This window comes from Anomalospiza imberbis, unplaced genomic scaffold (genome assembly GCF_031753505.1).
Source record: "Anomalospiza imberbis isolate Cuckoo-Finch-1a 21T00152 unplaced genomic scaffold, ASM3175350v1 scaffold_52, whole genome shotgun sequence".
Lineage (NCBI taxonomy): Eukaryota > Metazoa > Chordata > Aves > Passeriformes > Viduidae > Anomalospiza > Anomalospiza imberbis.
Window position 1 is genome coordinate 59058 of NW_027100130.1, and position 23142 is coordinate 82199.

Sequence of the window (23142 nt, forward strand, 5' to 3'; positions counted from 1 at the left end):
ACCAAAAATAAAACAGAAAATAAACCCAAAAAACCCAAAAAAACCCAAATAAAACACAAATAAAACACAAAATAAACCCAAAAAACCCAAAAAAAACCCCAAATAAAACACAAAATAAACCCCAAAAGAACCCCAAATTACCCCAAAAAACCCAAATAACCCCCCAAAAAACCCCCAAAAACCCAAATAACCCAAAAAACCCCAAACACCCCAAATAATCCCCAAAAAACCCAAATAACCCCAAAAAAACCCAAAAAAAACCCCAAGAAAAACCCCAAAACCCCCAGAAAAACACAAATAACCCAAAAAACCCCAAAAAACCCCCCAAAAAACCCAACCCCCAAAAAAAAACCCCAAAAACCCAAATAACCCCCAAAAGAACCCAAAAAAACCCAAAAAAAACCCAAATAACCCCCAAAAAAAACCCCAAAAAACCCAAATAACCCCCAAAAGAACCCAAAAAAAACCAAAAAAAACCCAAATAACCCCCAAAAAACCCAAATAATCCCCAAAACCCCAAAAAACCCAACCCCCCCCAAAAAACCCAAGAAAACCCCAAGAAAAACCCCAAAACCCCCAGAAAAACACAAATAACCCAAAAAAACCCAAAAAACCCCCCCAAAAAACCCCAAAAAAACCCCCCAAAAAACCCAATCCCCCCAAAAAAAAACCCAAAAACCCAAATAACCCCAAAAAACCCAAAAAACCAAATCACCCCCAAAAAACCCAAATAGCCCCCAAAAAAACCCCAAAAAACCCAAATAACCCCCAAAAACCCAAATAGCCCCCCAAAAAAACCCAATAAACCCAAATAACCCCAAAAAACCCAAATAACCCAAAAAACCCAAACAACCCAAATAACCACCAAAAAAACCCCAAAAACCCAAATAGCCCCCCAAAAAAAACCCCAAAAAACCCAAATAACCCCCAAAAAAAACCCCAAAACCCCAAATAGCCCCCCAAATAACCCCCAAAAAACCCAAATAACCCCCAAAAAACCCAAATAACCCCCAAAAAAACCCCAAAAAACCCCAAATAACCCCCAAAAGAACCCAAAAAAAACCCAAAAAAACCCAAATAACCCCAAAAAAAAAACCCCAAAAAACCCAAATTACCCCAAAAAACCCAAAAAAACCCAAATTACCCCCAAAAAAACCCAAATAACCCCCCCAAAAAACCCCCAAAAACCCAAATAATCCCCAAAAAAACCCAAATAACCCCCAAAAAACCCAAATAACCCCAAAAAAACCCCCAAAAAACCCAAATAACCCCCAAAAAACCCAAATAGCCCCAAAAAAAAACCCCAAAAAACCCAAATAACCCCCCAAAAAACCCAAATAGCCCCCAAAAAAACCCCAAAAATCCCCCCAAAAAAACCCCAAAAAACCCAAATAACCCCCCAAAAAACCCAAATAAGCCCCCCAAAAAAACCCCAAAAATCCCCCAAAAAACCCCAAAAAAATCCCCAAAAAAACCCAAATCTCCCCAAAACTCATCTGAGACCCCCCAAACCCCACAGATCACCCCAAAATCCTCCTGGGACCCCCCAAAACTCCTCTGGGAACCCCAAAATCCCCCCCAAATCCCTCTGGGACCCCCAAATTTCCCCTAAATTGCCCCAAAACCCCAAAAATCCCCAAATCATCCCCAAATCCCCTCTGGGAACCCCCAAATTCCCCACAGGGACCCCCCAAAAACCCCACTGAGACCCCCAAAATCATCTTGGGACCCCCCAAATCCCCCAAAACTCCTCTGGGAACCCCAAATCCCCCCCAAATCCCCTCTGGGAGCCCCAAATTTCCCCTAAATCTCCCCCAAAACCCCAAAAATCCCCAAAATCATCCCCAATCCCCTCTGGAACCCAAAATCCCCACAGGAATCCCCCAAAAACCCCACTGAGACCCCCAAAATCCCCTTGGGACCCCCCCAAAAACCCCACTGAGACCCCCAAAATCCCCTTGGGACCCCCCAAATTTCCCCTAAACCCCCTAAATCCCCTCCGGGACCCCCAAAATCTCCCCCAAATCACCCCAAAACTCATCTGGGACCCCCCAAATCCCCCAAAACCCCACAAATCACCCCAAAACTCCTCCAGGACCCCCCGAATTTCCCCGAAATCTCCCCAAAACTCATCTGGGACCCCCCAAAACCCCGCAGATCACCCCAAAATCCTCCTGGGACCCCCCAAAACTCCTCTGGGAACCCCAAAATCCCCCCCAAATCCCCTCTGGGACCCCCAAATTTCCCCTAATTCTCCCCAAAACCCCAAAAATCCCCAAATCATCCCCAAATCCCCTCTGGGAACCCCCAAATCCCCACAGGGACCCCCCAAAATCCCCTCTGGGAACCCCAAAATCCCCTTGTGACCCCCCAAATTTCCCTTAAATCCCCCGAAATCTCCTCCGGGACCCCCCAAAATCTCCCCCAGATTTCCCCCAAAGTCCCCCCCAAACCCCACAGATCACCCCAAAATCCTTTTGGACTCCTCTGGGAACCCCAAAATCCCCCCAAATCACCCCAAAACTCATCTGGGACTCAAAATCCCCCCAAAACCCAACAAATCCCCCCAAAATCCTCCTGGGACCCCCCAAAACTCCTCTGGGAACCCCAAAATCCCCCCAAATCCCCTCTGGGACCCCCAAATTTCCCCAAAATCTCCCCCAAAATCCCCAAATTCTTCCCAAAACCCCACAAATCTCCCCAAAATTCCTCTGGGACCCCCCAAAACTCCTCTGGGAACCCCAAAATCCCCCCCAAATCCCCTCTGGGACCCCCCAAATGTCCCCTAAATCTCCCCCAAAATCCCCCAAATCCCCCCAAAACCCAACAAATCTCCCAAAATTCCTCCAGGACCCCCCAAAACTCTTCTGGAACCCCAAAATCCCCCCCAAATCCCCTCTGGGACCCCCCAAATGTCCCCTAAATCTCCCCCAAAATCCCCCAAATCCCCCCAAAACCCAACAAATCCCCCCAAAATTCCTCTGGGACCCCCCCAAATTTCCCCTAAATCTCCCCAAAATGCCCCAAATCCCCCAAAATTCCTCCGGGACCCCCCAAAATCCTACCGGGCCTCGTCGGGGCTCCACGAGGACCCCCCCAAATCCACGGTGGCGCCGAGGCCGAAGGTTTGGGGGGTCAGGTCCAGGGGGCGCCCCCCAAACGTCACCGAGAGGTTCCGGGCCCAGAGCAGCATTTTGGGGTCCCCCTGGGGGGGGCCAGCGCAGGGGGGGGGGGCACCTCCGGCCCCTCCCCCTCCCCCAGGCCCAGCAGAGCCCGGCGGGGAACCCCAAAATCCAGAGGGGGGGAAACCCGGGGGTCCTGGGGAGGGGAGGGGGGAAAAAAGGGTCAGGGGGAGCCCAAAATTGGGGAGACCCCAAAATTGGGGTGAGAAACCCTAAATTTGGGAGGAAAATCCTAAAATTGGGGAGGGGGAACCCCAAAATTTGGAGAGAAAAACCCAAAATCGGCAAGAAAAACCCCAAATTTGGAGAAAGGAACGCCAAATTTACGGGAAACCCAAAATTTGGGGAGAATCCTAAAATTTGAGAAGAGAAAACCCCAAAATTGGGGAGGGGAAACCCCAAAATTGGGGAGGGGGAACCCCCAAAATCCAGAGGGGGGGAAACCCGGGGGTCCTGGGGAGGGGAGGGGGGAAAAAAGGGTCAGGGGGACCCAAAAATTGGGCCGAAATTTAGGGAGGAAAATCCTAAAATTGGGGAGGGGGAACCCCAAAATTGGGCCTAAATTTAGAGAGAAAACCCCAAAATCGGCAAGAAAAACCCTAAATTTGGAGAAAGGAACGCCAAAATTTACGGGAAACCCAAAATTTGGGGAGAATCCTAAAATTGGGGAAAGAAAACCCCAAAATTGGGGAGGGGAACCCCAACATTTAGGGGGGAATCCCAAAATTGGGGAGAGGAACCCCAAAATCCAGAGGGGGGGAAGCTCGGGGTCCTGGGGAGGGGAGGGGGAAAAAAGGGTCAGGGGGACCCCAAAATTGGGGGAGACCCCAAAATTGGGCCGAAATTTGGGGAGGAAAATCCTAAAATTGGGGAGGGGGAACCCCAAAATTTGGAGAGAAAACCCCAAAATCGGCAAGAAAAACCCCAAATTTGGAGGAAGGAACCCCAAAATTTACGGGAAACCCAAAATTTGGGGACATCTTAAATTTGGAAGAATCCTGAAATTGAGGAAGGGAGAAAATCCCAAAATTTGGGCGGAAATCCCAAATTGGGGAGAGAGAAAACCCCAAAATTGGGGAGGGAGAACCCCAAAATTGGGGAGAGAAAACCCCAAAATTGGGGAGAGAGAACCCAAAATTGGGGAGGGGGAACCCCAAAATTGGGGAGGGGGAACCCCAAAATTTGGGGGGGATCCCAAAATCCAGAGGGGGGAAGCCCGGGGGTCCTGGGAAGGGGAGGGGGGAAAAAAGGGTCAGGGGGACCCCAAAATTGGGGGGCAACCCCAAAATTGGGGGGCAACCCCAAAATTGGGCCTAAATTTGGGGAGGAAAATCCTAAAATTGGGGAGGGGGAACCCCAAAATTGGGCCTAAATTTGGGGAGGAAAATCCTAAAATTGGGGAGGGGAGGAAACCCCAAATTTGGGGAGTGGAAACTCCAAAATTGAGGGAGGAGAGACCCCAAAATTTGGGGAGGAAAATCCTGAAATTGGGTAGGGGGGACCCCAAAATTTGGAGAGAAAACCCCAAAATCGGCAAGAAAAACCCCAAATTTGGAGAAAGGAACGCCAAAATTTACGGGAAACCCAAAATTTGGGGAGAATCCTAAAATTGGGGAAATATAACACCAAAATTTGGGGGAATCCCAAAACTGGGAAAGAAAACCCCAAAATTGGGGAGGGGAACCCCAAAATTTGGGGGGAAGCCCAAAATTGGGCCTAAATTTGGGGAGGGAAAATCCTAAAATTGGGTAGGGGGAACCCCAAAATTGGGGAGGGGAATCCCAAAATCCAAAGGGGGGGAAGCCCGGGGGTCCTGGGGAGGGGAGGGGGGAAAAAAGGGTCAGGGGGACCCCAAAATTGGGCCGAAATTTAGGGAGGAAAATCCTAAAATTGGGGAGGGGAGGAAACCCCAAATTTGGGGAGTGGAAACTCCAAAATTGAGGGAGGAGAGACCCCAAAATTTGGGGAGGAAAATCCTGAAATTGGGTAGGGGGGACCCCAAAATTTGGAGAGAAACCCCCAAAATCGGCAAGAAAAACCCCAAATTTGGAGGAAGGAACCCCAAAATTTACGGGAAACCCAAAATTTGGGAAGAATCCTAAAATTTGAGAAGAGAAAAACCCCAAAATTGGGGAGGGGAAACCCAAAATTGGGGAGGGGGAACCCCAAAATTGGGGGGAACCCAAAACAGGGGAGAAAATTCCTAAATATGGGGAGGGGGCCCCCAAAATTGGGAAGAGAAAACCCCAAATTTGGGGGGAACCCCAAAATTGCGAAGGGAAGAAAAGCATAAATTTGGGAGGGGGGACCCCAAAATTTGGGGAAATCTTAAAATTTGGGAGAATCCTAAATTGAGGAAGGGAGGAAATCCCAACATTTGGGCGGAAATCCCAAAATTGGGGAGAGAAAACCCCAAAATTGGGGAGAGAGAACCCCAAAATTGGGGAGGGGGAACCCCAAAACTGGGGAGAAAAACCACAAAATTGGGGGGAACCCAAAATAGGGGAGAAAATTCCTAAATATGGGGAGGGGGCCCCCCAAAATTGGGAAGAGAAAACCCCAAAATTTGGGGGGGAATCCCAAATTGGGAAAGGGAAAATGGGGGGGACCCCAAAATTGAGGAGAGACCCCAACATTTGGGGAGGAAAATCCTGAAATTGGGTAGGGGGGGACCCCAAAATTTGGAGAGAAAACCCCAAAATCGGCAAGAAAAACCCTAAATTTGGAGAAAGGAACCCCAAAATTTATGAGAAACCCAAAATTTGGGGAGAATCCTAAAATTGGGAAAGAAAACCCCAAAATTGGGGAGGGGGAACCCCAACATTTGGGGGGAATGCCAAAATTGGGGAGAGGAACCCCAAAATCCAGAGGGGGGGAAGCCCGGGGGTCCTGGGGAGGGGAGGGGGAAAAAAGGGTCAGGGGGAGCCCAAAATTGGGGGAGACCCCAAAATTGGGGTGAGAAACCCTAAATTTGGGGAGGGGGGAACGCCAAATTGGGGAGAGAAAAACCCTAAAAGTGAGGAGGGAACCCCAAAATTTGGGGGGAACCCCAAAATTGGGAAGGGAAGAAAAGCATAAATTTGGGGGAGGGGGGACCCCAAATTTGGGGAAATCTTAAAATTGGGAAGAGAAAAATGGGGGGAGAGCCCAAAATTGGGAAAGAAAACCCCAAAATCGGGGAGAGAAAACGCCAAAATCGAGGAGAGACCCCAAAATTTGTGGGAAATCCTAAAACTGGGGAGGGGGAACCCCAAATGTGGGGAGAAAAATCCTAAAACTGGGGAGGGGGACCCCAAAATGGGGGAAGGGGAACCCCAAAATGTACGGGGGAAACCCAAAATTTGGGGAGAATCCTAAAACTGAGGAGAAGAGAAAATCCCAAAATTTGGGGAATCCCAAAATTGGGGAAAGAAAACCCCAAACTGGGGAGGGGGAACCCCAAAATTTGGGGGGGAACCCCAAAATTGGGGAGGGGGAACCCCAAAATTGGGGAGGGGGAACCCCAAAATCCAGAGGGGGGGAAGCCCGGGGGTCCTGGGGAGGGGAGGGGGGAAAAAAGGGTCAGGGGGACCCCAAAATCGGGCCTAAATTTGGGAGGAAAAATCCTAAAATTGGGGAGGGGGAACCCAAAAAATTGGAGAGAAAACCCCCAAAATCGGCAAGAAAAACCCCAAATTTGGATAAAGGAACCCCAAAATTTACGAGAAACCCAAAATTTGGGGAGAATCCTAAAATTGGGGAAAGAAAACCCCAAAATTGGGGAGGGGAAACCCCAAAATCCAGAGGGGGGGAAGCCCGGGGGTCCTGGGGAGGGGGGAAAAAAGGGTCAGGGGGACCCCAAAATTGGGGGAGACCCCAAAATTGGGCCAAAGTTTGGGGAGGAAAATCCTAAAATTGGGGAGGGGAGGAAACCCCAAATTTGGGGAGTGGAAACTCCAAAATTGAGGGAGGAGAGACCCCAAAATTTGGGGAGGAAAATCCTGAAATTTGGTAGGGGGGACCCCAAAATTTGGAGAGAAAACCCCAAACTCGGCAAGAAAAACCCTAAATTTGGAGAAAGGAACCCCAAATTTACCGGGAAACCCAAAAATTTGGGGACATCTTAAAATTTGGGAGAATCCTGAAATTGAGGAAGGGAGGAAATCCCAAAATTTGGGCGGAAATCCCAAAATTGGGGAGAGAAAACCCCAAAATTGGGGAGAGAGAACCCCAAAATTGGGGAGGGGAACCCCAAAATTGGGGGGAACCCAAAACAGGGGAGAAAATTCCTAAATATGGGGAGGAGGCCCCCAAAATTGGGAAGAGAAAACCCCAAAATTTGGGGGGAATCCAAAATTGGGAAAGGGAAAATGGGGGGACCCCAAAATTGAGGAGAGACCCCAACATTTGGGGAGGAAAATCCTGAAATTGGGTAGGGGGGACCCCAAAATTTGGAGAGAAAACCCCAAACTCGGCAAGAAAAACCCAAATTTGGAGAAAGGAACCCAAAATTTATGAGAAACCCAAAATTTGGGGAGAATCCTGAAATTGGGGAAAGAAAACCCCAAAATTGGGGAGGGGGAAACCCCAACATTTGGGTGGAATCCCAAAATTGGGGAGAGGAACCCCAAAATCCAGAGGGGGGGAAGCCCGGGGGTCCTGGGGAGGGGAGGGGGGGAAAAAAGGGTCAGGGGGACCCCAAAATTGGGGGAGACCCCAAAATTGGGGTGAGAAACCCTAAATTTGGGGAGAGGGAATGCAAAAATTGGGAGAGAAAAACCAGAATAGTTAGGAGGGAACCCCAAAATTTGGGGGGAACCCCAAAATTGGGAAGGGAAGAAAAGCATAAATTTGGGGAGGGGGGGGACCCCAAAATTTGGGGAAATCTTAAAATTGGGAAGAGAAAAATGGGGGGAGAGCCCAAAATTGGGGAAAGAAAACCCCAAAATCGGGGAGAGAAAACGCCAAAATCGAGGAGAGACCCCAAAATTTGTGGGAAATCCTAAAACTGAGGAGGGGGAAACCCAAATGTGGGAAGGGGAACCCCGAGAATGTACGGGAAACCCAAAATTTGGGGAGAATCCTAAAACTGAGGAGAAGAGAAAATCCCAAAATTTGGGGGAATCCCAAAATTGGGGAAAGAAAACCCCAAAATCAGGGAGAGAAAACGCCAAAATCGAGGAGAGACCCCAAAATTTGTGGGAAATCCTAAAACTGAGGAGGGGAACCCCAAATGTGGGGAGAAAAATCCTAAAACTGGGGAGGGGGACCCCAAAATGTGGGAAGGGGAACCCCAAAATGTACGGGAACCCCAAAATTTGGGGAGAATCCTCAAATTGAGGAGAGGAGGAAAACCCCAAAATTTGGGGGAATCCCAAAATTGGGGAAAGAAAACCCCAAAACTGGGGAGGGGGAACCCCAAAATTTGGGGGGGGAAGCCCAAAATTGGGGAGGGGGAACCCCAGAATTGGGGAGGGGGAACCCCAAAATCCAGAGGGGGGAAAGCCCGGGGTCCTGGGGGAGGGGAGGGGGGAAAAAAGGGTCAGGGGGACCCCAAAATTGGGGGAGACCCCAAAATTGGGCCGAAATTTGGGGAGGAAAATCCTAAAATTGGGGAGGGGGAACCCCAAAATTGGGCCTAAATTTAGAGAGAAAACCCCAAAATCGGCAAGAAAAACCCAAATTTGGAGAAAGGAACCCCAAAATTTACGGGAAACCCAAAATTTGGGGAGAATCCTAAAATTGGGGAAAGAAAACCCCAAAATTGGGGAGGGGAAACCCCAAAATTGGGGAAAGAAAACCCCAAAAATTGGGGAGGGGAACCCCAAAATTTGGGGGGGAAGCCCAAAATTGGGGAGGGGGAACCCCAAAATTTGGGGGGGGATCCCAAAATCCAGAGGGGGGAAAGCCCGGGGGTCCTGGGGAGGGGAGGGGGGAGAAAAAAGGGTCAGGGGGAGCCCAAAACTGGGGGGCAACCCCAAAATTTGGCCTAAATTTGGGGAGGAAAATCCTAAATTGGGGAGGGGAAATCCCAAAATTGGGGAAAGAAAACCCCAAAATTGGGGAGGGGGAACCCCAACATTTGGGTGGAATCCCAAAATTGGGGAGGGGGAACCCCAAAATCCAGAGGGGGGGAAGCCCGGGGGTCCTGGGGAGGGGGAGGGGGGAAAAAAAGGGTCAGGGGGACCCCAAAATTGGGGGAGACCCCAAAATTGGGCCGAAATTTGGGGAGGAAAATCCTAAAATTGGGGAGGGGAGGAAACCCCAAATTTGGGGAGTGGAAACTCCAAAATTGAGGGAGGAGAGACCCCAAAATTTGGGGAGGAAAATGCTGAAATTGGGTAGGGGGACCCCAAAATTTGGAGAGAAAACCCCAAAATCGGCAAGAAAAACCCTAAATTTGGAGAAAGGAACGCCAAAATTTACGGGAAACCCAAAATTTGGGGAGAATCCTAAAATTGGGGAAAGAAAACCCCAAAATTTGGGGAGAATCCTAAAATTGGGGAAAGAAAACCCCAAAATTGGGGAGGGGAACCCCAAAATCCAAAGGGGGGGAAGCCCGGGGGTCCTGGGGAGGGGAGGGGGAAAAAAGGGTCAGGGGGACCCCAAAATTGGGCCGAAATTTAGGGAGGAAAATCCTAAAATTGGGGAGGGGAGGAAACCCCAAATTTGGGGAGTGGAAACTCCAAAATTGAGGGAGGAGAGACCCCAAAATTTGGGGAGGAAAATCCTGAAATTGGGTAGGGGGGACCCCAAACTTTGGAGAGAAAACCCCAAAATCGGCAAGAAAAACCCCAAATTTGGAGAAAGGAACCCCAAAATTTATGAGAAACCCAAAATTTGGGGAGAATCCTAAAATTGGGGAAAGAAAACCCCAAAATTGGGGAGGGGAAACCCAAAATTGGGGAGGGGAACCCCAAAATTTGGGGGGGGGAATCCCAAAATTGGGGAGGGGGAACCCCAAAATCCAGAGGGGGGGAAGCCCGGGGGTCCTGGGGAGGGGAGGGGGGAAAAAAGGGTCAGGGGGAGCCCAAAATTGGGGGGCAACCCCAAAATTGGGCCAAAATTTGGGAGGAAAATCCTGAAATTGGGGAGGGGAGGAAACCCCAAATTTGGGGAGTGGAAACTCCAAAATTGAGGAGGAGAGACCCCAAAATTTGGGGAGGAAAATCCTGAAATTGGGTAGGGGGGACCCCAAAATTTGGAGAGAAAACCCCAAACTCGGCAAGAAAAACCCCAAATTTGGAGAAAGGAACGCCAAAATTTACGGGAAACCCAAAATTTGGGGAGAATCCTAAAATTACCCCAAAATTGGGGAGGGGAACCCCAAAATTTGGGGAGGGGGACCCCAAAATTTGGGGGGAAATCCATAATTTGGGGAGGGGAAACACCAAAATTTGCGGGAATTTGGGGGAGGGGAACCCCAAATGTGGAGGAGAGGAAAGCCCAAAATTGGGGAGGGGGGGACCCCAAAATTTGGGGGGAAATCCCAAAATTGGGGAGAGAAAAAACCACAAAATTGGGGAGGGGGACCCCAAAATTTGGGGGGAAATCCCAAAATTGGGGAGAGAAAAAACCACAAAATTGGGGAGGGGGACCCCAAAATTTGGGGGGAAATCCCAAAATTGGGGAGAGAAAAAACCACAAAATTGGGGAGAGGGGACCCCAAAATTTGGGGGGAAATCCCAAAATTGGGGAGAGAAAAAACCACAAAATTGGGGAGGGGGGAACCCCAAAATTTGTGGGAAATCCTAAAACTGAGAAGGGGAAACTGAGGGAGGAGGGGACCCCAAAATTTGGGGAGGAAAACCCTAAAACTGGGGAGGGGGACCCCAAAATTTGGGGAGGGGGACCCCAAAATATGGAAAGGAAAACCCTAAAACTGGGGGAGGGGGACCCCAAAATTTGGGGGGAAATCCTTAATTTGGGGAGGGGAAACCCCAAAATTTGCGGGAATTTGGGGGAGGGGAAGCCCAAATGTGGAGGAGAGGAAAGCCCAAAATTGGGGAGGGGGACCCCAAAATTTGGGGGGAAATCCCAAAATTGGGGAGAGAAAAAAACACAAAATTGGGGAGGGGGAACCCCAAAATTTGTGGGAAATCCTGAAACTGAGAAGGGGAAACTGAGGGAGGAGGGACCCCAAAATTTGGGGAGGAAAACCCTAAAACTGGGGAGGGGGACCCCAAAATTTGGGGAGGGGGACCCCAAAATATGGGGAGGGGGAGCCCAAAATATGGGGAGGAAAACCCTAAAACTGGGGAGGGGGACCCCAAAATTTGGGGAGGGGAACCCCAAAATTTGGGGGGACCCTGAAATTAGGGAGGGGAAAAAAAATCCTAAATTTGGGGAGGGGGGACCCGAAATCGGGGAGGGGAAAGGGAGGGGGGAGGAACCCTGGGGTCAGCGGTCACTCAGTGGTCACTCAGTGGTCACTCAAGGGGTCACTCAGGGGTCACTCATGGTCACTCATGGTCACTCATGGTCACTCAGGGTCACTCATTGGTCACTCAGGGGTCACTCAGTGGTCACTCAGTGGTCACTCAGTGGTCACTCACTCACTGGTCACTCAGTGGTCACTCAGTGGTCACTCAGTGGTCACTCAGGGTCACTCCTGGTCACTCATGGTCACTCATGGTCACTCACTGGTCACTCAGTGGTCACTCAGGGTCACTCAGTGGTCACTCAGTGGTCATTCAGGGTCACTCAGTGGTCACTCAGGGGTCACTCAGTGGTCACTCGTGGTCACTCGTGGTCACTCACTGGTCACTCAGTGGTCACTCATGGTCACTCAGTGGTCACTCAGGGTCTGGTCACTCAGCGGTCACTCAGGGTCACTCAGGGGTCACTCAGTGGTCACGTCAGGGTCACTCAGTGGTCACTCATGGTCACTCATGGTCACTCAGTGGTCACTCAGTGGTCACTCAGTGGTCACTCAGTGGTCACTCAGGGTCACTCAGGGGTCACTCAGGGGTCACTCAGTGGTCACTCAGTGGTCACTCAGTGGTCACTCCTCAGGGTCACTCAGTGGTCACTTCATGGTCACTCAGTGGTCACTCAGTGGTCACTCAGGGTCACTCAAGGGTCACTCAGTGGTCACTCAGGGTCACTCATGGTCACTCATGGTCACTCAGGGTCACTCAGTGGTCACTCAGTGGTCATTCACTGGTCACTCAGTGGTCACTCAGTGGTCACTCATGGTCACTCAGTGGTCACTCGTGGTCACTCAGTGGTCACTCAGTGGTCACTCGTGGTCACTCAGTGGTCACTCATGGTCACTCAGTGGTCACTCAGTGGTCACTCAGGGTCACTCAGGGTCACTCAGTGGTCACTCAGTGGTCACTCAGTGGTCATTCACTGGTCACTCAGTGGTCACTCAGTGGTCACTCATGGTCACTCAGTGGTCACTTCGTGGTCACTCAGTGGTCACTCAGTGGTCACTCAGGGTCAGTGGTCACTCGTGGTCACTCAGTGGTCACTCAGTGGTCACTCATGGTCACTCAGTGGTCACTCAGTGTCACTCAGGGTCACTCAGGGTCACTCAGTGGTCACTCAGTGGTCACTCAGGGTCACTCAGTGGTCACTCAGGGTCACTCATGGTCACTCATGGTCACTCAGGGTCACTCAGTGGTCACTCAGTGGTCATTCACTGGTCACTCAGTGGTCACTCATGGTCACTCAGTGGTCACTCGTGGTCACTCAGTGGTCACTCAGTGGTCACTTCGTGGTCACTCAGTGGTCACTCATGGTCACTCAGTGGTCACTCAGTGGTCACTCAGGGTCACTCAGGGTCACTCAGTGGTCACTCAGTGGTCACTCAGTGGTCACTCAGGGTCACTCAGGGTCACTCAGTGGTCACTCAGTGGTCACTCAGGGTCACTCAGTGGTCACTCAGTGGTCACTTCAGGTCACTCATGGTCACTCGGGTCACTCATGGTCACTCAGTGGTCACTCATGGTCACTCATGGTCACTCAGTGGTCACTCAGGGTCACTCAGTGGTCACTCGTGGTCACTCGTGGTCACTCAGTGGTCACTCACTGGTCACTCATGGTCACTCAGGGTCAGTGGTCACTCAGGGTCACTCACTGGTCACTCATGGTCACTCAGGGTCAGTGGTCACTCAGTGGTCACTCATGGTCACTCAGGCTCACTGGTCACTCAGTGGTCACTCAGTGGTCACTCGTGGTCACTCAGGGTCACTCACTGGTCACTCAGTGGTCACTCAGTGGTCACTCAGGGTCAGTGGTCACTCGTGGTCAGTGGTCACTCAGTGGTCACTCATGGTCACTCAGTGGTCACTCAGTGGTCACTCAGGGTCACTCAGGGTCACTCAGTGGTCACTCAGTGGTCACTCAGGGTCACTCAGGGTCACTCATGGTCACTCATGGTCACTCAGGGTCACTCAGTGGTCACTCGTGGTCACTCAGTGGTCACTCAGTGGTCACTCAGTGGTCACTCAGTGGTCACTCGTGGTCACTCAGTGGTCACTCATGGTCACTCAGTGGTCACTCAGTGGTCACTCAGGGTCACTCAGGGTCACTCATGGTCACTCATGGTCACTCAGTGGTCACTCAGTGGTCACTCAGTGGTCACTCAGGGTCACTCAGTGGTCACTCAGGGTCACTCAGGGTCACTCAGTGGTCACTCAGGGTCACTCAGTGGTCACTCAGTGGTCACTCAGGTCACTCATGGTCACTCGGGTCACTCATGGTCACTCAGTGGTCACTCAGGGTCACTCAGTGGTCACTCAGTGGTCACTCAGGGTCACTCAGTGGTCACTCAGGGTCACTCAGGGTCACTCAGTGGTCACTCAGTGGTCACTCAGTGGTCACTCAGTGGTCACTCAGGTCACTCATGGTCACTCGGGTCACTCATGGTCACTCATGGTCACTCAGGGTCACTCAGGGTCACTCAGTGGTCACTCAGTGGTCACTCAGGGTCACTCAGTGGTCACTCAGTGGTCACTCAGGTCACTCATGGTCACTCGGGTCACTCATGGTCACTCAGTGGTCACTCAGGGTCACTCAGTGGTCACTCGTGGTCACTCAGTGGTCACTCACTGGTCACTCATGGTCACTCAGGGTCAGTGGTCACTCAGGGTCACTCACTGGTCACTCATGGTCACTCAGGGTCAGTGGTCACTCAGTGGTCACTCATGGTCACTCAGGCTCACTGGTCACTCAGTGGTCACTCAGTGGTCACTCGTGGTCACTCAGGGTCACTCACTGGTCACTCAGTGGTCACTCAGTGGTCACTCAGGGTCAGTGGTCACTCAGGGTCACTCAGTGGTCACTCACTCACTGGTCACTCACTGGTCACTCAGTGGTCACTCAGGGTCACTCAGTGGTCACTCACCGTGGCCCTGCGGCCGGTGAACAGCGCCGTGTACGGGAGCTGCTCATGGTCACTCAGGGTCACTCATGGTCACTCAGTGGTCACTCAGGGTCACTCATGGTCACTCAGTGGTCACTCAGTGGTCACTCACTCACTGGTCACTCAGTGGTCACTCAGTGGTCACTCACGGTCACTCACCGTGGCCCTGCGGCCGGTGAACAGCGCCGTGTACGGGAGCTGCTCATGGTCACTCAGGGTCACTCATGGTCACTCAGTGGTCACTCAGTGGTCACTCAGTGGTCACTCAGGGTCACTCAGTGGTCACTCTGGGTCAGTGGTCACTCAGTGGTCACTCAGTGGTCACTCACCGTGGCCCTGCGGCCGGTGAACAGTGCCGTGTACGGGAGCTGCTCATGGTCACTCAGGGTCACTCATGGTCACTCAGTGGTCACTCAGGGTCAGTGGTCACTCATGGTCACTCAGTGGTCACTCAGTGGTCACTCACTCACTGGTCACTCAGTGGTCACTCAGTGGTCACTCAGTGGTCACTCACCGTGGCCCTGCGGCCGGTGAACAGCGCCGTGTACGGGAGCTGCTCATGGTCACTCAGGGTCACTCAGTGGTCACTCAGGGTCACTCAGTGGTCACTCTGGGTCAGTGGTCACTCGTGGTCACTCAGTGGTCACTCACCGTGGCCCTGCGGCCGGTGAACAGTGCCGTGTACGGGAGCTGCTCATGGTCACTCAGGGTCACTCATGGTCACTCAGTGGTCACTCAGTGGTCACTCACTCACTGGTCACTCAGTGGTCACTCAGTGGTCACTCAGTGGTCACTCAGTGGTCACTCACTCACTGGTCACTCAGTGGTCACTCAGTGGTCACTCGTGGTCACTCAGTGGTCACTCACCGTGGCCCTGCGGCCGGTGAACAGCGCCGTGTACGGGAGCTGCTCATGGTCACTCAGGGTCACTCATGGTCACTCAGTGGTCACTGGTCACTCAGTGGTCACTCAGTGGTCACTCATGGTCACTCAGTGGTCACTCAGTGGTCACTCAGTGGTCACTCACTCACTGGTCACTCAGTGGTCACTCAGTGGTCACTCATGGTCACTCACCGTGGCCCTGCGGCCGGTGAACAGCGCCGTGTACGGGAGCTGCTCATGGTCACTCAGTGGTCACTCAGTGGTCACTCACTCACTGGTCACTCAGTGGTCACTCAGTGGTCACTCAGGGTCACTCACCGTGGCCCTGCGGCCGGTGAACAGCGCCGTGTACGGGAGCTGCTCATGGTCACTCAGGGTCACTCATGGTCACTCATGGTCACTCAGGGGTCACTCATGGTCACTCAGTGGTCACTCAGTGGTCACTCAGTGGTCACTCAGGGTCACTCATGGTCACTCATGGTCACTCAGTGGTCACTCACTGGTCACTCAGTGGTCACTCAGTGGTCACTCAGTGGTCACTCAGGGTCAGTGGTCACTCACTGGTCACTCAGTGGTCACTCAGTGGTCACTCACCGTGGCCCTGCGGCCGGTGAACAGCGCCGTGTACGGGAGCTGCTCATGGTCACTCAGGGTCACTCATGGTCACTCAGTGGTCACTCAGGGTCAGTGGTCACTCATGGTCACTCAGTGGTCACTCAGTGGTCACTCAGGGTCACTCAGTGGTCACTCTGGTCACTCAGTGGTCACTCACCGTGGCCCTGCGGCTGGTGAACAGCGCCGTGTACGGGAGCTGCTCCTCCTGCAGCACCTGCAGCACCTCCCCCAGCACGGCGTCTGCAACCGGGGAGCCAGAAGGACCCCAAAACACAAATGAACCCCAAAAACGCCAAAATGAACCCCAAAAACTGCCCAAAATGAACCCCAAAAACTGCCCAAAATGAACCCCAAAAACCCCAAAATGAACCCCAAAATGAACCCCAAATCCACCCCAAAATGAACCCCAAAATGAACCCCAAAAACCCCAAAATGAACCCCAAAATGAACCCCAAATCCCCCCAAAATGAACCCCAAATCCACCCCAAAATGAACCCCAAAAAACCCCAAAAATCCCCCAAATCCACCCCAAAATGAACCCCAAAAAACCCCAAAAATCCCCCAAATCCACCCCAAAATGAACCCCAAAAAACCCCAAAATGAACCCCAAATCCACCCCAAAACGAACCCCAAAAAACCCCAAAAATCCCAAAAATGAACCCCAAAAATCCCCAAGTCCACCCCAAAATGAACCCCAAAAAAACCCAAAATGAACCCCAAAAATCCCCAAATCCACCCCAAAAAGGAACCCCAAAAATACCCCAAAATGAACCCAAAAAACCCCAAAATGAACCCCAAAAACGGCCCAAAATTCCCAAAATCCACCCCAAAATGAACCCCAAAAAACCCCAAAAATCCCCCAAATCCACCCCAAAAACAGCCCAAGTGCACCTCAGTCGCTCCCAGTCCCTCCCAGTGCTCCCAGTTTGGTTCCAGTCCCTCCCAGTGCTCCCAGTTTGGTTCCAGTCCCTCCCAGTGCTCCCAGTTTGGTTCCAGTCTGTTCCCAGTGCTCCCAGTTTGGTTCCAGTCTGTTCCCAGTGCTCCCAGTTTGGTTCCAGTCCCTCCCAGTGCTCCCAGTTTGGTTCCAGTCTGTTCCCAGTGCTCCCAGTTTGGTTCCAGTCCCTCCCAGTGCTCCCAGTTTGGTTCCAGTCTGTTCCCAGTGCTCCCAGTTTGGTTCCAGTCCCTCCCAGTGCTCCCAGTTTGGTTCCAGTCTGTTCCCAGTGCTCCCAGTTTGGTTCCAGTCCCTCCCAGTGCTCCCAGTTTGGTTCCAGTCTGTTCCCAGTGCTCCCAGTTTGGTTCCAGTCCCTCCCAGTGCTCCCAGTTTGGTCCCAGTCTGTTCCCAGTGCTCCCAGTTTGGTTCCAGTCCCTCCCAGTGCTCCCAGTTTGGTTCCAGTCTGTTCCCAGTGCTCCCAGTTTGGTTCCAGTCTGTTCCCAGTGCTCCCAGTTTGGTTCCAGTCTGTTCCCAGTGCTCCCAGTTTGGTTCCAGTCTGTTCCCAGTGCTCCCAGTTTGGTCCCAGTCTGTTCCCAGTGCTCCCAGTTTGGTTCCAGTCCCTCCCAGTGCTCCCAGTTTGGTTCCAGTCTGTTCCCAGTGCTCCCAGTTTGGTTCCAGTCCCTCCCAGTGCTCCCAGTTTGGTTCCAGTCTGTTCCCAATGCTCCCAGTTTGGTTCCAGTCTGTTCCCAGTGCTCCCAGTTTGGTTCCAGTCTGTTCCCAGTGCTCCCAGTTTGGTTCCAGTCTGTTCCCAGTGCTCCCAGTTTGGTTCCAGTCCCTCCCAGTGCTCCCAGTTTGGTTCCAGTCTGTTCCCAGTGCTCCCAGTTTGGTTCCAGTCCCTCCCAGTGCTCCCAGTTTGGTTCCAGTCTGTTCCCAGTGCTCCCAGTTTGGTTCCAGTCTGTTCCCAGTGCTCCCAGTTTGGTTCCAGTCTGTTCCCAGTGCTCCCAGTTTGGTTCCAGTCCCTCCCAGTGCTCCCAGTTTGGTTCCAGTCCCTCCCAGTGCTCCCAGTTTGGTTCCAGTCTGTTCCCAGTGCTCCCAGTTTGGTTCCAGTCTGTTCCCAGTGCTCCCAGTTTGGTTCCAGTCTGTTCCCAGTGCTCCCAGTTTGGTTCCAGTCCCTCCCAGTGCTCCCAGTTTGGTTCCAGTCCCTCCCAGTGCTCCCAGTTTGGTTCCAGTCTGTTCCCAGTGCTCCCAGTTTGGTTCCAGTCCCTCCCAGTGCTCCCAGTTTGGTTCCAGTCTGTTCCCAGTGCTCCCAGTTTGGTTCCAGTCTGTTCCCAGTGCTCCCAGTTTGGTTCCAGTCTGTTCCCAGTGCTCCCAGTTTGGTTCCAGTCCCTCCCAGTGCTCCCAGTTTGGTTCCAGTCTGTTCCCAGTGCTCCCAGTTTGGTTCCAGTCTGTTCCCAGTGCTCCCAGTTTGGTTCCAGTCCCTCCCAGTGCTCCCAGTTTGGTTCCAGTCTGTTCCCAGTGCTCCCAGTTTGGTTCCAGTCTGTTCCCAGTGCTCCCAGTTTGGTTCCAGTCTGTTCCCAGTGCTCCCAGTTTGGTTCCAGTCTGTTCCCAGTGCTCCCAGTTTGGTTCCAGTCTGTTCCCAGTGCTCCCAGTTTGGTTCCAGTGCTCCCAGTTTGGTTCCAGTCTGTTCCCAGTGCTCCCAGTTTGGTCCCAGTCTGTTCCCAGTGCTCCCAGTTTGGTTCCAGTCTGTTCCCAGTGCTCCCAGTTTGGTTCCAGTCCCTCCCAGTGCTCCCAGTCTGGTTCCAGTCTGTTCCCAGTGCTCCCAGTTTGGTTCCAGTCTGTTCCCAGTGCTCCCAGTTTGGTTCCAGTCTGTTCCCAGTGCTCCCAGTTTGGTTCCAGTCCCTCCCAGTGCTCCCAGTTTGGTTCCAGTCTGTTCCCAGTGCTCCCAGTTTGGTTCCAGTCTGTTCCCAGTGCTCCCAGTTTGGTTCCAGTCTGTTCCCAGTGCTCCCAGTTTGGTTCCAGTCCCTCCCAGTGCTCCCAGTTTGGTTCCAGTCTGTTCCCAGTGCTCCCAGTTTGGTTCCAGTCTGTTCCCAGTGCTCCCAGTTTGGTTCCAGTCTGTTCCCAGTGCTCCCAGTTTGGTTCCAGTCCCTCCCAGTGCTCCCAGTTTGGTTCCAGTCTGTTCCCAGTGCTCCCAGTTTGGTTCCAGTCTGTTCCCAGTGCTCCCAGTTTGGTTCCAGTCTGTTCCCAGTGCTCCCAGTTTGGTTCCAGTCTGTTCCCAGTGCTCCCAGTTTGGTTCCAGTCCCTCCCAGTGCTCCCAGTTTGGTTCCAGTCTGTTCCCAGTGCTCCCAGTTTGGTTCCAGTCTGTTCCCAGTGCTCCCAGTTTGGTTCCAGTCCCTCCCAGTGCTCCCAGTTTGGTCCCAGTCCCTCCCAGTGCTCCCAGTTTGGTTCCAGTCCCTCCCAGTGCTCCCAGTTTGGTTCCAGTCTGTTCCCAGTGCTCCCAGTTTGGTTCCAGTCCCTCCCAGTGCTCCCAGTTTGGTTCCAGTCTGTTCCCAGTGCTCCCAGTTTGGTTCCAGTCTGTTCCCAGTGCTCCCAGTTTGGTCCCAGTCTGTTCCCAGTGCTCCCAGTTTGGTTCCAGTCTGTTCCCAGTGCTCCCAGTTTGGTTCCAGTCTGTTCCCAGTGCTCCCAGTTTGGTTCCAGTCTGTTCCCAGTGCTCCCAGTTTGGTTCCAGTCTGTTCCCAGTGCTCCCAGTTTGGTTCCAGTCTGTTCCCAGTGCTCCCAGTTTGGTTCCAGTCCCCCCCAGTGCTCCCAGTTTGGTTCCAGTCCCTCCCAGTGCTCCCAGTTTGGTTCCAGTCCCTCCCAGTGCTCCCAGTTTGGTTCCAGTCTGTTCCCAGTGCTCCCAGTTTGGTTCCAGTCTGTTCCCAGTGCTCCCAGTTTGGTTCCAGTCTGTTCCCAGTGCTCCCAGTTTGGTTCCAGTCTGTTCCCAGTGCTCCCAGTTTGGTTCCAGCCTGTTCCCAGTGCTCCCAGTTTGGTTCCAGTCTGTTCCCAGTGCTCCCAGTTTGGTTCCAGTCCCTCCCAGTGCTCCCAGTTTGGTTCCAGTCCCTCCCAGTGCTCCCAGTTTGGTTCCAGTCTGTTCCCAGTGCTCCCAGTTTGGTTCCAGTCTGTTCCCAGTGCTCCCAGTTTGGTTCCAGTCCCTCCCAGTGCTCCCAGTTTGGTTCCAGTCCCTCCCAGTGCTCCCAGTTTGGTTCCAGTCTGTTCCCAGTGCTCCCAGTTTGGTTCCAGTCTGTTCCCAGTGCTCCCAGTTTGGTTCCAGTCTGTTCCCAGTGCTCCCAGTTTGGTTCCAGTCCCTCCCAGTGCTCCCAGTTTGGTCCCAGTCTGTTCCCAGTGCTCCCAGTTTGGTTCCAGTCCCTCCCAGTGCTCCCAGTTTGGTTCCAGTCCCTCCCAGTGCTCCCAGTTTGGTTCCAGTCTGTTCCCAGTGCTCCCAGTTTGGTTCCAGTCTGTTCCCAGTGCTCCCAGTTTGGTTCCAGTCCCTCCCAGTGCTCCCAGTTTGGTTCCAGTCTGTTCCCAGTGCTCCCAGTTTGGTTCCAGTCTGTTCCCAGTGCTCCCAGTTTGGTTCCAGTCCCTCCCAGTGCTCCCAGTTTGGTTCCAGTCCCTCCCAGTGCTCCCAGTTTGGTTCCAGTCTGTTCCCAGTGCTCCCAGTTTGGTTCCAGTCTGTTCCCAGTGCTCCCAGTTTGGTTCCAGTCTGTTCCCAGTGCTCCCAGTTTGGTTCCAGTCTGTTCCCAGTGCTCCCAGTTTGGTTCCAGTCTGTTCCCAGTGCTCCCAGTTTGGTTCCAGTCCCTCCCAGTGCTCCCAGTTTGGTTCCAGTCCCTCCCAGTGCTCCCAGTTTGGTTCCAGTCTGTTCCCAGTGCTCCCAGTTTGGTTCCAGTCTGTTCCCAGTGCTCCCAGTTTGGTTCCAGTCTGTTCCCAGTGCTCCCAGTTTGGTTCCAGTCCCTCCCAGTGCTCCCAGTTTGGTTCCAGTCCCTCCCAGTGCTCCCAGTTTGGTTCCAGTCTGTTCCCAGTGCTCCCAGTTTGGTTCCAGTCTGTTCCCAGTGCTCCCAGTTTGGTTCCAGTCTGTTCCCAGTGCTCCCAGTTTGGTTCCAGTCTGTTCCCAGTGCTCCCAGTTTGGTTCCAGTCTGTTCCCAGTGCTCCCAGTTTGGTTCCAGTCCCTCCCAGTGCTCCCAGTTTGGTTCCAGTCTGTTCCCAGTGCTCCCAGTTTGGTTCCAGTCCCTCCCAGTGCTCCCAGTTTGGTTCCAGTCTGTTCCCAGTGCTCCCAGTTTGGTTCCAGTCTGTTCCCAGTGCTCCCAGTTTGGTTCCAGTCCCTCCCAGTGCTCCCAGTTTGGTTCCAGTCCCTCCCAGTGCTCCCAGTTTGGTTCCAGTCTGTTCCCAGTGCTCCCAGTTTGGTTCCAGTCTGTTCCCAGTGCTCCCAGTTTGGTTCCAGTCCCTCCCAGTGCTCCCAGTTTGGTTCCAGTCTGTTCCCAGTGCTCCCAGTTTGGTTCCAGTCTGTTCCCAGTGCTCCCAGTTTGGTTCCAGTCCCTCCCAGTGCTCCCAGTTTGGTTCCAGTCCCTCCCAGTGCTCCCAGTTTGGTTCCAGTCTGTTCCCAGTGCTCCCAGTTTGGTTCCAGTCTGTTCCCAGTGCTCCCAGTTTGGTTCCAGTCTGTTCCCAGTGCTCCCAGTTTGGTTCCAGTCTGTTCCCAGTGCTCCCAGTTTGGTTCCAGTCTGTTCCCAGTGCTCCCAGTTTGGTTCCAGTCTGTTCCCAGTGCTCCCAGTTTGGTTCCAGTCTGTTCCCAGTGCTCCCAGTTTGGTTCCAGTCCCTCCCAGTGCTCCCAGTTTGGTTCCAGTCCCTCCCAGTGCTCCCAGTTTGGTTCCAGTCTGTTCCCAGTGCTCCCAGTTTGGTTCCAGTCTGTTCCCAGTGCTCCCAGTTTGGTTCCAGTCTGTTCCCAGTGCTCCCAGTTTGGTCCCAGCCTGTTCCCAGTGCTCCCAGTTTGGTTCCAGTCTGTTCCCAGTGCTCCCAGTTTGGTTCCAGTCTGTTCCCAGTGCTCCCAGTTTGGTTCCAGTCTGTTCCCAGTGCTCCCAGTTTGGTTCCAGTCCCTCCCAGTGCTCCCAGTTTGGTTCCAGTCTGTTCCCAGTGCTCCCAGTTTGGTTCCAGTCCCTCCCAGTGCTCCCAGTTTGGTTCCAGTCTGTTCCCAGTGCTCCCAGTTTGGTTCCAGTCTGTTCCCAGTGCTCCCAGTTTGGTTCCAGTCTGTTCCCAGTGCTCCCAGTTTGGTTCCAGTCTGTTCCCAGTGCTCCCAGTTTGGTTCCAGTCCCTCCCAGTGCTCCCAGTTTGGTTCCAGTCTGTTCCCAGTGCTCCCAGTTTGGTTCCAGTCTGTTCCCAGTGCTCCCAGTTTGGTTCCAGTCTGTTCCCAGTGCTCCCAGTTTGGTTCCAGTCCCTCCCAGTGCTCCCAGTTTGGTTCCAGTCTGTTCCCAGTGCTCCCAGTTTGGTTCCAGTCTGTTCCCAGTGCTCCCAGTTTGGTTCCAGTCCCTCCCAGTGCTCCCAGTTTGGTTCCAGTCCCTCCCAGTGCTCCCAGTTTGGTTCCAGTCTGTTCCCAGTGCTCCCAGTTTGGTTCCAGTCTGTTCCCAGTGCTCCCAGTTTGGTTCCAGTCCCTCCCAGTGCTCCCAGTTTGGTTCCAGTCTGTTCCCAGTGCTCCCAGTTTGGTTCCAGTCTGTTCCCAGTGCTCCCAGTTTGGTTCCAGTCTGTTCCCAGTGCTCCCAGTTTGGTTCCAGTCTGTTCCCAGTGCTCCCAGTTTGGTTCCAGTCTGTTCCCAGTGCTCCCAGTTTGGTTCCAGTCTGTTCCCAGTGCTCCCAGTTTGGTTCCAGTCTGTTCCCAGTGCTCCCAGTTTGGTTCCAGTCTGTTCCCAGTGCTCCCAGTTTGGTTCCAGTCCCTCCCAGTGCTCCCAGTTTGGTTCCAGTCTGTTCCCAGTGCTCCCAGTTTGGTTCCAGTCTGTTCCCAGTGCTCCCAGTTTGGTTCCAGTCTGTTCCCAGTGCTCCCAGTTTGGTTCCAGTCTGTTCCCAGTGCTCCCAGTTTGGTTCCAGTCCCTCCCAGTGCTCCCAGTTTGGTTCCAGTCTGTTCCCAGTGCTCCCAGTTTGGTTCCAGTCTGTTCCCAGTGCTCCCAG